This window comes from Neltuma alba, unplaced genomic scaffold (genome assembly GCF_004799145.2).
Source record: "Neltuma alba isolate B1F8T4 unplaced genomic scaffold, ASM479914v2 tig00012763_pilon, whole genome shotgun sequence".
NCBI lineage: Eukaryota > Viridiplantae > Streptophyta > Magnoliopsida > Fabales > Fabaceae > Neltuma > Neltuma alba.
In genome coordinates, this window is record NW_021637174.1 from 604,856 (window position 1) to 618,657 (window position 13,802).

At 31.6% G+C, this 13,802-nt stretch overlaps 1 pseudogene; it reads left to right on the forward strand.

Annotated features, from left to right (window-relative positions):
- On the forward strand, positions 1 to 4,624 carry LOC114730714 (VIN3-like protein 2; annotated as a pseudogene).
- Positions 4,625 to 13,802: the final 9,178 nt, after the last annotated feature.

Below are 13,802 nucleotides of genomic sequence, written 5' to 3' on the forward strand. Positions count from 1 at the left end.
TGAACATGCAGCCGCTTCCTGATTCGCAGGACTCATTCATTTCATCTCCCCCACTCTCTCTTTCTTTATTGTTTCTGTGGTCTCTCTCTCTCCTTGTCTCTAACTTCTGCAAACAATGGCCCTTGAGGCATACAGAGAGTGATTGAGAAGGAGTTCTCGATTCATGGGTTCTTCTTTTTCCCTGCAATTTCATTCGTCCTTTCCTTGGTACTCCTTATTCCATTCCCTTTCAGTCTTACCTTCTCCGTTTCCTTTTTGTTTCCCTTTCTGGGTATTTTTGTTTTTATTTTCTTGTCATCTCTTTAATCCCAAATTTTCCAGGTCTGCAGGTGCGAAGAAGATATCGGGTTAGGTGTCAATGTGTTGAGCTCTTTCTCATTGTTGAATAGCTATAGTTATGGATTCAACTTTAGAAGGTAAAATTGCCTGCGAGTCGTTGATTCATTTGGTTTTTGGCTGAAACTTGTGCGATTGGATTTGTATGTATGAATTTATTATTTGCGTTGTAGTCAGGATTCAACATTATGGTCCAGCTAATGGTTTTTAAGCGTACTGCAGGAGCATTTTATGATTTCTGGATTTTATCGTTATTGTTTTTGTGATCTCTTTGTTTGCTTCCTTTTGAATCTCGGGTGACAATTGCAATATCCCAAAGTCCCTTTCTTTGTCGAATCTCCCAACACTCAAAAAACCGTGGGGAACTTTTTCTTATTATTATCCTCCCCTTTTAACGGAGAGCTATTAGAAGCGCTTCCTTCTGTTGAAATTTGAAATATTTGCAGTTTTTTTGAAAATTATATACTACTATTGTGTTGGTTCCTGAGCTTTTACCTGCATTTGCTGTGTATTATAATCAGTAGTTGCTTAGCCTCTCAAAATAATCTGTTTCTGGAAGCAAAGAGAAATAGAAGATGGAATCTTCGGGAGCTAATTATAGTTTCCTTCGCCGCTTGGAAAGTTTAACATATTCCTACATATTTAATGATTAATGTAATAATTACTAAAATGCTTTTCGCATTGTCCTGTGTTTTAGGTGCCACGCTCGATCCATCTAAGTGCAGCAAGTTGAGTATGGAAGAAAAAAGAGAACTTATCTATCAGATTTCTAAGTCCCAGGGTGCTTCAGAGACGTTGCAGTCATGGAGCCGACAAGAGATTTTGAAAATCCTGTGTGCAGAGATGGGAAAAGAAAGGAAGTACACTGGCTTGACAAAGTTGAAAATCATAGAAAATCTTTTAAAAATTGTCTCTGAAAAGAAATCAGGAAACCAGGAAATTACAACAGATCTTGAACCGCTTTCTCCTCATGCAAATGAGCAGAAACCAGCTAAAAGGCGGAGAAAACAGAGAATCCGTCTCGGCTGCCTCTTCCAGCAAACAGTGGTCTAGTCACTAATGGTGATGGAGATTTGGGCAGTAGTAGCACCACATACTGTAAGAATTCAGCTTGCAAAGCTACCCTAAGTCAAGCAGATGCATTTTGCAAAAGATGCTCGTGCTGCATTTGTCATCAATATGATGACAACAAAGATCCTAGCCTATGGTTAATATGTAACTCTGACCCTCCATTTCGTGGTGTTTCTTGTGGCTTGTCATGCCATCTTGAATGTGCTTTAAAACATGATGGTTCCGGCATTGCCAAAAATGCAGTTCGTCCCAAGCTTGATGGGGATTTCTGCTGTGTCTCATGTGGGAAAGTAAATGATTTGCTCGGGTAATGGTCTGTATTTATGCATATATGTGTTTTACGGCTTCGAATATTATTTATTATATCGTATTGAAAGCTGGCTGCTCCTCGTTTCCCTACTCTCTCTCTTGATATTTGGGAGTATTTGACGCAACCGAAACTAAATGATTTGAGTTTTTTAATATCAAGATCATGATTGTATTTGGGAATGTGTGTTTTCATCATTCATACAGGGAGACTTGAAGACCCAATGAAAAGTCTTGACGGACTATGAGGAAAGAAGGACTTTAGTAGTCCAGTGTGCACTTCTTGAAAAAGTGAAATTATTATGTTAAATAGAAATCTCGACTAAGGAATACAGAGATCTAGCAAGAAAATTGGAGCTGCATTGAATTATATTAAAATGACTGCTTTCTTGATGAAGTGTATTGGGACAAAGGAGCAAGTTGTCGTTGCTTACTTGCTTAGACTGCTATTCTTGTATTGGATTAGCGATCGTGTACGCATTCTTGGTGTATGCTTGCAACTATGCATGTTTTTGGTGTTGCTTCAATTCTGTCCTCTATTTCAAGTTTCCCTAGTGAGCAAGCGTTGTCTGCATCTGGTTTATGGTCTGTTAGTTTCATCTGGTCATTAGGTTTCAATTATCATGTTTCTATGATAATAGCATTTAGCCAGTGGAAGTCCATAATTCTTTTATGATGCTTGACTTGTATAGGTATTTTGTAGCTTTTTCCCTTTTAAGGGAAAGGGTGGTTTTAACATGTAATCAATTAGCTTATCCAAAATCAAATGCTATTAATTTTTTTCTGCTAGGCGGCTGATTGTTTGTTCCTTTATATGTATTTAGATGTTGTAGAAAACAACTGTCAATGGCAAAGTGTACCAGACGTGTGGACATTCTTTGCTATCGTGTCTTCTTGACCGAAAAACTTTTACAAGGGACTGAAAAGTATAAACAAATTTATGAAATAATTGATGAGGCTGTCAAGAAACTTGAAACTGAGGTTGGCCCATTAACTAGCTCACCAGCGAAGATTGGTAGGGGAATTGTCAACAGACTTCCATCAGGACCAGAGGTCCAGAAACTCTGTGGTTCTGCTTTGGAATTGCTGGATTCATCACTTTCTGAAGTAGTCTTGCCTCCATCACCCGGTCCGGCATATCAAGGTAACCATTTCTTTATTTTGATTACTATATTATGCTTGTGATCTTTGTGAGACGCTAAGTAAATGTTAGTTGGAGGCAACTATTTTCGGATATGGTTTTCAAAGATTTGTGAGTTAAGCTTCATATTATATTATTATTTGGTTTCAATGCAACAGTGACTAGTAAAGCATAATGTGGTAGTAAATTTTCAGCGCCCCCCAAAACATACCCACCACCACTGCAAACAACTACAACCAGCGCTATCCCATTAGGTAGAGTTGACTGCATGGACTATACTATGCCATTATGCTCCATTAAAACCCACCCGCCCACGCATAAATTTTTTTATGTATTTGGTTATTCTACGGTTTGTGATTATTCATGCTTGATGATATTGCAGATACAAAATTGGTCGCCTCAGATATGGTGGGATTTGAAGATATCGCTGCAACGTCGCTCACTGTAGTTTTGGGTTCAGAAAACCCATCTGGGGAAAGTATTGTTGGTTACAATTTGTGGCATCGTGCGGCTCATGATGTGGACTATCCCTTGGACTCAACTCGCACGTTGTATCTACCAGACAGAAAGTTCAGTATCAGGGATCTAATTCCAGCCACAGAATACGTCTTCAAAGTTGTTGCCTTCAATCATTTGAGGGAGTTGAGCATGTGTGAAGTCCGTGTTTTGACTGAGCAAGGCGATGAAGAAGCGCCCAACTGCTCAACAACGGAAAGAATTCAAAGCCCAGTAACAAACTGTAGCAGCCTTTCCAATCCCTCATCAGTAGAAGATGAAATTAATAACAGTAACCCAGATTGTGACCAGACCGATAACCGGGTGGAGAATCATCTTACCGATCAAAAGGACACTGACAAGCTTGCTTCAGGAATTTTATCCAGTGACCTCACTAACTGTTCCAACACTGGTGAAGGTAGACTTCCGGCAAATGCTGATTCCTCATCAGACAAGGAACATGCTGTAGGAAAGATTGGCCCTTCTTTACCTAGTTCTGATGTGTTGAAGCTTGGAAAAAAACACTCACCAGAGGAGCAAGTCACTGAGGACATGATCACTGATAATGGGCTTAATCCGCTGCCTCAGGCTAGGAGGGACTGCGCAGCAGGTAGGTCAGAGGAAGGCCTTCCCATCACTCCATGCAAGCTGGAAATGCTTAAGGATGGGCCAGGAAGAAAGGGGAGGTCTAAATCGAGTTGTAAGGCCAAGGATGAAGAAAATGGGTCTGGGAAGAGACAATGCCCTCAGGATGGAATCAAATCAAAGAAGAGAAATGGGGAAAGGCAACAAGTTGAGGAGTGTGATGCAGATGGGTTTTCTTCTGATGGAGATTTTGAGTATTATGTGAAGGTGATTAGAAGATTAGAGTGTGAAGGACATATAGAGAAGACCTTTAGGCAGAAATTTCTGACTTGGTACAGCTTTAGAGCAACAACCCAAGAAGTTAGGGTTGTGAAAGTATATATTGATACCTTCATTGGAGATCCAACATCTCTTGCAGAGCAGCTTGTGGACACATTCTCAGACTGCATATCAAGCAAGAGAACATCTACGGTGCCACCTGGCTTCTGCATGAAGCTTTGGCATTAGCCCAGTTTAGGCTATTGAAGCCCATTCATGCTGCTAAGATTTGTGAAGCAGTATTCTTTAGATATCTATTATTCTTCATTTAGACATTCACCAATTATAATTTATTTCATCATTGTCAATCATAGGATGATATAACAATTATAGATTTTTTCTTTTTGGTCACAAGTTGCTATTTTAAATTGATATTTTTTCCATTTGGGGCACGATATAATAGAGTAGGTGAAGAAAAGAACATCGAAGAATGGGTGAATGCTCAAAGGCTTATGTCTCAAGATCTGCTTGAATGAGATTGCTACTGATTCATCAAAAGCAATGAACCAGATCTTCCAAACGTCACTGCTCTCCTAGTGGAATATGATATTAATGAGATTGGTTAGTTCAAAAAGTGCGTGTAGACCCAGTAATGTGAAAATTTCCTGGTAAACGGATGGTCAAGGATTTGATCGTTCTTATAACCTTAGACTATTAGGGTGAGTTTGAATACTCCTGAAATCAATTTTAAAAAAAAAAAAAGTGCTTTCACGAAAGTACTTAAAGCTAATCCAAACATCATCTTAATGTCTATTTAAGTTCCCATATCTCTTTCTTTGTATCAGCCAGCTATGAGCATGCCCTATTATTCAAAAACAATAACACAAAGGAAGTGACTTTAACTACCCAACACGTGAACATGTTCACTCCTCTCTTTGCTTGAAAGCCACCCTTCTTCATCCGGTGGTCCTCTTCCATTACTATCTCACCACATTTTTCTTTTCTGAATGATACAGATCATTCTCATCTCTCTCTCTCTCTCTCTCTCTCTCTCTCTCACACACACACACACACACACACACACACACACACACACACACACACACACACAAACTTCAAGAGTAACACAGCAAAGCATAACATCAGGCTTGAGAGGGGGGAGAGATGGCATAAATATACATTGGGATTCATGACTTACTTTTATATCTATTTAATTTGTCTACCCATAAAAGTGAAGTAGGCTTTCCGTTTTCTCAGTAATTTAATATTTTAGATGTAATTTTTTGTGTCCTAGCGAGACAAAGTATCCAAAAAAAAAATTGAGAACAATAAAATTGAAAATTAAACTCTACTCATTTTTTTTTATTAAATTCGGGAGATGGATGTATTTAATTTGCAGGAAAAATAATTTTAAAAATATGAGCTTAAAAACAAAGGGTCTAGTAGGCTATATTGGGCCTGAGCCTGGGCCTTTCATCTATAGCCCATCAGCATTTTCATTTTAATCCCACTTGATGCTAATGCAACTTCATCTTAACAATATTCTGAATTGTTTTTTTTCTACGCATATGTATCCTTCTATTAAAAATAATCTTATTTAAAACACTATCAAATATTAGATATGAGGACTGTTTTTAACAAAAATTTGAATATTAATTCGTTAGTGAAGGATTAATTCCCTCCGTTAGATCAACTCCCATTAGTTTGAGTTGTCAGCATATGGTGGATGACTTGGGAACTGAGTGTTGGTTTTTAAGGTGTGGGAACTGAGTTATAGCACGCTAAAAGAATGAGTGTCAGTTATTTAATTTTTTTCATCGGGTATATGATTTGGTAGATTAATAATAATTAATTTGAGAACAGGAGGCGTGCATGCGGTTAGTCTTGCATGCGCACTGTACAGACAGCGGCAGAGCGATTAAAGCTTAAGGTGTTTCTTTTGAAGAATTCAAGAAAACTCATTCTCGAAGACCATTAAAGTTAAAAGCTCAAAGGTTACCTCTACTAAAATACTCCTATATTCGTTCATTAAAAAAAAAAAAATGCTTCGTCTGATTCTTAACATAGAATCTAGTTTGATATTCAATTTAATCATAAATATAATATTTTAATTTACTTTTTCTCTTACATTTATTTATTTTTTCAAAGTTGTCCTTATAATAGATGTATACATTAAATGTTTAATCAAATAACAGTTCTAACTAATACACATAAGTAATAAGAAAATTTTAGAGAAAAAATAATTATTTATGATAAATAATTAATTTAACTAATTTTTTTAATCTACTTAAATTAGGTAAATAGTTTTTATATTAAAAAAGTATTAGTTTTAAATTTTACATATTTGGGCAATTTACACAGTTAAAATTGATGTCAATTATCAAGCTTAAAAAATTACTTTAATTAATATTATCATTTAGAAGTCCTTGTCTATTTTTGAGGTCTGTAACTGAAACTTTTGTTTGCTTGCTTGCCCAGAAACAAAAAATGAAAGTGTGCATGTTGAGGTAAGTGGAGAAGGGGTGCAAGATGAGAAGAGAGGCGTGGGGAAGATTAATGGGAAAAAAAAAGTGACCCCCACACAGCCAATTAATGCCCATGCTGGAAAAGACATTTACCTTAACATTTCAATTTAATTCAAATTCCCTTATTTACTTATCTCCTCTTATGTTTATTTCCATCATACTCTGATCCTATTTATAAAATAGGAAGCAGATATTTTTTAATTCTATTTATAAGACAAAATTTTTTTTATATGGATATTTAATTTTATCCTTTATTTATTATTGGGTTGATTTTGCTTACATAAGGTATGATGTATATTAAATAGAGATAAAGTTAAAAAATTATTAAATTTTAAATGAGAGTTAATGAAATTTAAAGTTTTTCTGCATCTGTATAAAACGTATTAAAAGTAACTTATAAATAAGACCAGAAAGCATATTATGTTAGGTTGTCTGTCCTTGGAAATGAGCATGTCTTAGACTCTCGACAGTTAACATAAAATTCTGTAAATATATTTAATCATTTTCCAATTGAATAAGTTTTTGGAATATTTCAAAGGCATGCAGTGAAAAACTGATTTGCCCAATTAATAATGACCGGTTAAATCAAATTAAATAGTTCAATCTAATCCTGAAAGAAATTAAACTGTTTATTTATTTTACAATTTTTACCTATTATAAATAATTCCAAATTATGTGGAAACCGAAAATTGACTGGAGTAGAAAGACAAACATTAAGCGTGACGAGTGACATTATATATGTGGCTCTAGTGCTTAGTATTTATCACTTATGGGGAGATTTTAGTCTTTTTCTTTTGTCATTTATATTTTTTTAAATGTTTTTATCTGCAATTCTATCTTTATTAATTATAGCACAAGTGCAGAAAAGAAATGATTGAGACAAAATATACTAATTTTAATGCTCTCTCCTCAATAAGAACAAAAGTAAAGATTTTATCTATTTAATGTTGTTTTTAACATATGAAAAACTCTTACAAATGACAAATAATAAGGATAATATATATATATATATATTTATATGCATGTATACGTACGTACCCACATATGAGGACCACGCCTGGTAGCCTGCAGCTTCTAGTTTGCCTGCATTTGGCTCTATTGCCTCCCCCTCCTCAGTTCGGTACGGAACGAAACTTTTGGCAGACTTAACTCTCATTAATTAAAATATTTAATTAAACTTTAGTCTTTCTTTAAAATTTTTATCGTTACTCCGTGTTTTATTGCAATTTGGATTTCAGGCCAAGAGAAAATTACGATTTGGATTGCTGGTTTAAAACTCTAAATTGATTTTTTTTTTTGCCATGATTTTATACTTCTTTTAATGCAAACGGCATGCAAAGCTTGAAGAAATAAAACTAGTCTGTCCTCAAAACAAACGCATTAAATACCACTAATTGATGCACCTGGAAAAAATTGCACCCGTAAAAAAAATTGAGTAAAATTTTATTATTATAGCAATCGAAATGTTGGGTGTATCTGAAGTAAAATTATGAGAGTATTTGGAATGCCCCAAAATTATTTTTAAAAAATATTTTTAATAAATTGAAACAAAATTTTTTTGACATATTTACTTGGATATAGTAATGTCATTTTTAAAATTATGATATTATTTTCCCCCACACAATTTTTACATTTACCTTCTTATAATACTCTTCCGGTCCTTAATATAAGACCCATTTAACTAATTTGATTAGATTAAGAAAGTTAGGTAAGTTAGTTAATTATAAGAAAAGTGATACATTTTTTCCAAAATACCATAATCATCTTTATTAATACTCTCTCTCTCTTCTACTTGATTATGGATGAAAGAATATCTATATTTAAAATTAAAACTAACTCAAAAATTAAGTCTATATATTAAGGACAGGAAGAGTACATGGTCAAATCGCGGCGGACAAAAAAAACAGAATGGTCAAATCACCATATATTAACATATTGGCAATCATGGAGAACGGTCCATATATCAATCATCTAAACTGTTAAAAATTTAATGAAGGGTCAAATCATCATCATCATCAAGTTGATTTGTCATCTACAGTACCATCAAACTACTTTTAAATGGTACGTACGGACGATTGATGACAGGAAAAAAAACATGCAAGCTAAATCAGCAACGATTAAAATATATTTTTTAATCTTTAATATAAGATCTTTTTTTTTATTTTGATAATAAATATAAGATCTCAATTCATTTTTTTCTCTTATGATTATCAATTTTTTCTAATATAGTTCTTCTAATAATGATAGTTTTAGTCAAGACACTTGTTTGTTTAGTAAGGATATTTTAATAAAGACAATACATATTTATTACAAATAACTAACTTAACTTTTTTTTTAATCTATTTAAATTAGTCAACTAACTTTTAAACTTTTATATTTAAAATCGGAGGTAGTGTGTGTATATATATATAAAAATTTGTTATATGTCCCGGCATGCTCACTATGTCACTGTGTGTATGGGATCGGACTCAACAAAATAATACTCTTCTAATCCTTAATATAGAACTCGATTCTTGAGTTGGTTTTGATCCTAAATATAAGATCAATTTCTCATCTTTATTAATTTTCTCTAAATTACCCATATGAATACTCCATCAACCACAATCAAGTAGAAAAGGGAGATGAGGTATTAAGAAATATAATTATGGTGTTTTAGGAAAAATATGTTACTTTTCTTATAATTAACTAATTTATTTAACTTTTTTAATCTAATCAAATTTGTTAAATAGGTTTTATATTAAGGATTGGAGGAGTATTATTTAGTTATATGATTCGATTGAGGTTGGAATTTAAGAAGTGGGATGAGCCACGTATATTGGTAATTTTAATAAAGACAATACATATTTATTATAAATAACTAACTTAACTTATTTTCTTAATCTATTTAAATTAGTTAACTAACTTTTAAACTTTTATATTTAAGACCGGAGATAGTATATATATGTATAAATTTGTTATATATCCCGGCATGCTCACTGTGTCACTGTGTGTATAGGATCGAACTCAACAAAATAATACTCCTTCGATCCTTAATATAGGACTCAATTCTTGAGCTGGTTTTGATTCTAAATATAAGACCAATTTCTCATATATATTAATTTTCTCTAAATTACTCCTATAAATACTCTTTCAATCATAATCAAGTAGAACAACGAGATGAGGTATTAAGAAAGATGATTATAGTGTTTTAGAAAAAATGTTACTTTTCTTATAATTAACTAATTTACCTAACTTTCTTAATCTAATCAAATTTGTTAAATAAGTTTTATATTAATGATCGAAGGAGTATTATTTAGTTATATGATTCAATTGAGGTTTGAATTTAAGACGTGGGATGAGCCACGTATATTGGTAATTAATAAATCGTATTTAATATTAAAACTTAGGGAAAGTGACAATCCAGTTTATAAATTAGAGGAGAAGTTGCATTTATACATATGTCCATTGATAATCCCAACAAAAAGCATGGTTCTTGCCGATAGAGCGGCATTATTAGCAATCAGATTTTTTTTTTTAAAAAAAAAAGTCTGGGAAGAAGTGAATTTATTACTTCTCTCCACTTATTTATAAGAATGGACACTTTTAGTATATTTTACATAGATTAAGATCATGTTCAAAATGCATTAATTTTTTCCTAAAGTATGATAATTTTTTAATTTTATCCTTATTTAATATATACACATTTCAAAAAAAGATAATTATCTAAAATAGTATATTCGCGTTGAAAATTTAATGAAGTGGTTTATAAATAGTTAAGACAAAAAAATGTTATCTCTCTGTCTTATAAATAGAAACAATGAAGTATTTTTTAATGTAATATATTATTTTGTATCATACATTATTATATTTTTTCTTTATATGATGTAAATAATTTTTAGTGGAGATCTAGAAACCAGACACATACATGTTTAGGATAAAACATAATAACTGTACAAGTTTTTGAAGCATCCGCGTTGAACCTTGAAATTTTGATTCATTATAGATAAATTTATTTAAAAAATTGCTGGAAAAAAAGTTTTATTAAAATATTACTACGATTATCATCATCATCATCAGGGTTTACCACCTTAAGAGAAAGTATTAATTTTTGTTTGTTTTCGTTTTTTCGATTAATTCTTTTTGCCTTTTTCTTTACGAGAGGAAGAGAACATGGTGCTAATTTGTTGCTTTTATTTGAAAATGAATAAAGCTGAACTCAATAAGTAACAAGGAAAACATGTACACTGAATACAATAAAATTGGATCTTCGCATCAATATTTTTGTTAGCTAGTGGTGAATATGTTGTGTTTGACGTCTAATTGATTTCTGATTATTTTTTTAACAGTGGCTACTTTTTTTATTTGTTTCCATTTGATTGCAAAATGTCCGTAATTCTTTAAATTTTATATCATCAGACATCAATGAGTAAATAATTTTGCTTTTAAAATTTAATATCAATTGTAAATTGTTCCAAACTTTTCACCCTTCATAAAAATTAAAAAGCATGAAGTCCCATCCAGTTAATTTATGTGAGAAACATTCTGCTACTATCAATTAGTTATTACATATGTTATTTTACCGCTTAAATTATGCAAAATATAAGAAAAATTGTCTGCAAGTGTACTCCCTCGGGTCCTTTTATACCGATTTCAAAAAAAGAAGAAGAAGAAGAAGAAGCTTTGTTAATAGTATAAGTTTATAAAAAAAATTATTTGAATCTATAAGTATGTTTTTTTAATAACTTGCGCGCCTATTATACCTTCTATATAAAAAAAAAAAGTTCAATTTCACAATTTCACACACTTAAAAAAATTAAGAAAAATGTTTGACATCAATTAAACTACAACCCTAACAATTTGCATGTCTGTTTAAAAGTTTAAAACATCGCTTATTAACATTTTTCTTATTACACTCTTATGTGAGTAACCTAGGAATGTTTTTTAATGTATAAAATTAAATGCAAATTTTGTAATACGGTCAGTATTTTAATATATAATAATTATTTTTTTGAGTAGGATGGTATTGCTAACTCAGGGTATCCCAACCCATCCGGCCAGACTAATCCCAGGTGCACTCGCAGGTATCGAGCCCATGACATGGTAGGGAAGGCGCCTTGCGTTCCCGTTTGCGACCAGTCGGACCCGACCCTTGCAGGCTTTAATATATAATTATTAATTATTAATTGGATTTCTTAATTTGTGTACTAAAACTTTAGAAGATTTATATTTTAAAATTGAGGGAGTAATTGAATTAAAAATTTAAGAGAAATTAATGCATTGTATGTATTGTGATCATAAATAGAGTCATTAATAACACTGATTACTTATTCTCTACTACTTTCTGGTTAAGCTTCCTAACAAGGTAGCAGTTAAATCATTAAATGTATTTTAAATTGATAAAATTTACCTATTTTACTCTTATTAAAGAACTTGATTGTACAATTTTATCATCTCTTTTGCATTTAAAACTTTCTTTACTTCTTGTGACATAGGATAAAAGTGGGATGATTAATTACCTCTAAACTTTTTATATTTTACTTCTTTGGTCTTATTTATAATCTTCAAATTTGAAAAAAGGTGTGGTCCATTCTATACATTTCAATTTGAGTTTGTCTTAACATTTAATGTATTTTTTAATATTGCCCTTGATTATTTTTCTCTTATCACATCTTTCCACATATTATCTTTCATTCTTTTTTTCATTTATTATAAAGGTATATTTAGAAATAAAGTATATTTCTAAATTATTTATTATTTTTAATTAATTTTAACTAATTATTTATTATCTGTAAATTAATTATTTAAAATTTATAATAAAAACCGGAAGAAATATTATCGAGTAAACTGGAACAGGGGCATAGGGAGCAGTATAATTGAGAATTCAGAAAATAAAATACATTTTCCCTGGTCAAAAAAAAAAAGAAAATAAAATACATTTTGAATGTTTTAATTTATTTCATCCATGTGATTTGACGACCTCAGGAATGGGTTGTCTTTGTTATTCCTCTGTGCATGTACAGTTATGAGAATTAATGCTTACCATTAATTTCATTCCTCTCTTTAGTATTCTCCCTCCGAACAACTTTCCCTTGATACATTCGAGGTGCTTGGTCTCCAAAATTAAAAATTATTATAAGTTTTAAATAATTAAATTAAAATGAAAATATGCCTTTAATATTTACATATATAGTATAAGGTACGTAAAATCTGTTTAAAAACCGAAACATGTCTTATATTCTCTAGCCAAAAAAAAGTGTGACTTATATTTAGCGAATGTAATTTTTTCTCTAATTTTATATATATATATATAAAATATTGCATCTAGCTAAAAATATGTTATACTACTTCCGGTCCTAATTATAAGAGTTAGTTTACTAATTTGAGGAGATTAAATAAAGAAGTTAAGTTAGTTATTTGTAATAAGTATGTATTATTTTTTTCTAAAATATCTTTACTAATCAAGTATATTAGCTAGCACTATCATTGTTAGAAGGGTTACCTTGAAAAAAAAAACATAAATATTGAAGACAAAGTGGATTGAGGTTTTATATTTAAGACTAAAATAAAAATCAAACAAGATATTATATTAAGGATTGGAAGGAGTATATAATTAAAAAATAATTGAAACTAACTCGAGAACTTAACTCTGTAGGTACTTCTGGGTAATAAGTTTTTCAACGGGAGATTTTCAGTAATTTTTCTTTTTTATTTGCTCCTAATAATGAGACAATAGTATTATTGTTCTTGTTTTACCGGAAAGTTCGTCGCTTTAATTCCTACATTCAAAATTTACTTTTAATGTAGAGAAAACTTGAAATGACAATTTTGAAAGGAAATTACTGACAAGGAATCTAACTTTTTCGATGGCCAATACATTCAATTACAGCACAAAGCAAAGAAGTTTAATCAGCCAAACCATATATTCTTTCTATAAGTTATGCTTAATCACATGTCTCTGTAATATTCTTTCAGTTTTAAATATAAAATTTACGCTACAACGTGAGTCTTATATTTTACATTTAAATTATAAAATGGATCTTATATTTAAAACTGAAAAAAATACCATTAATATACATAGCATCGGATTTTCGTGTAGAGAATCATTT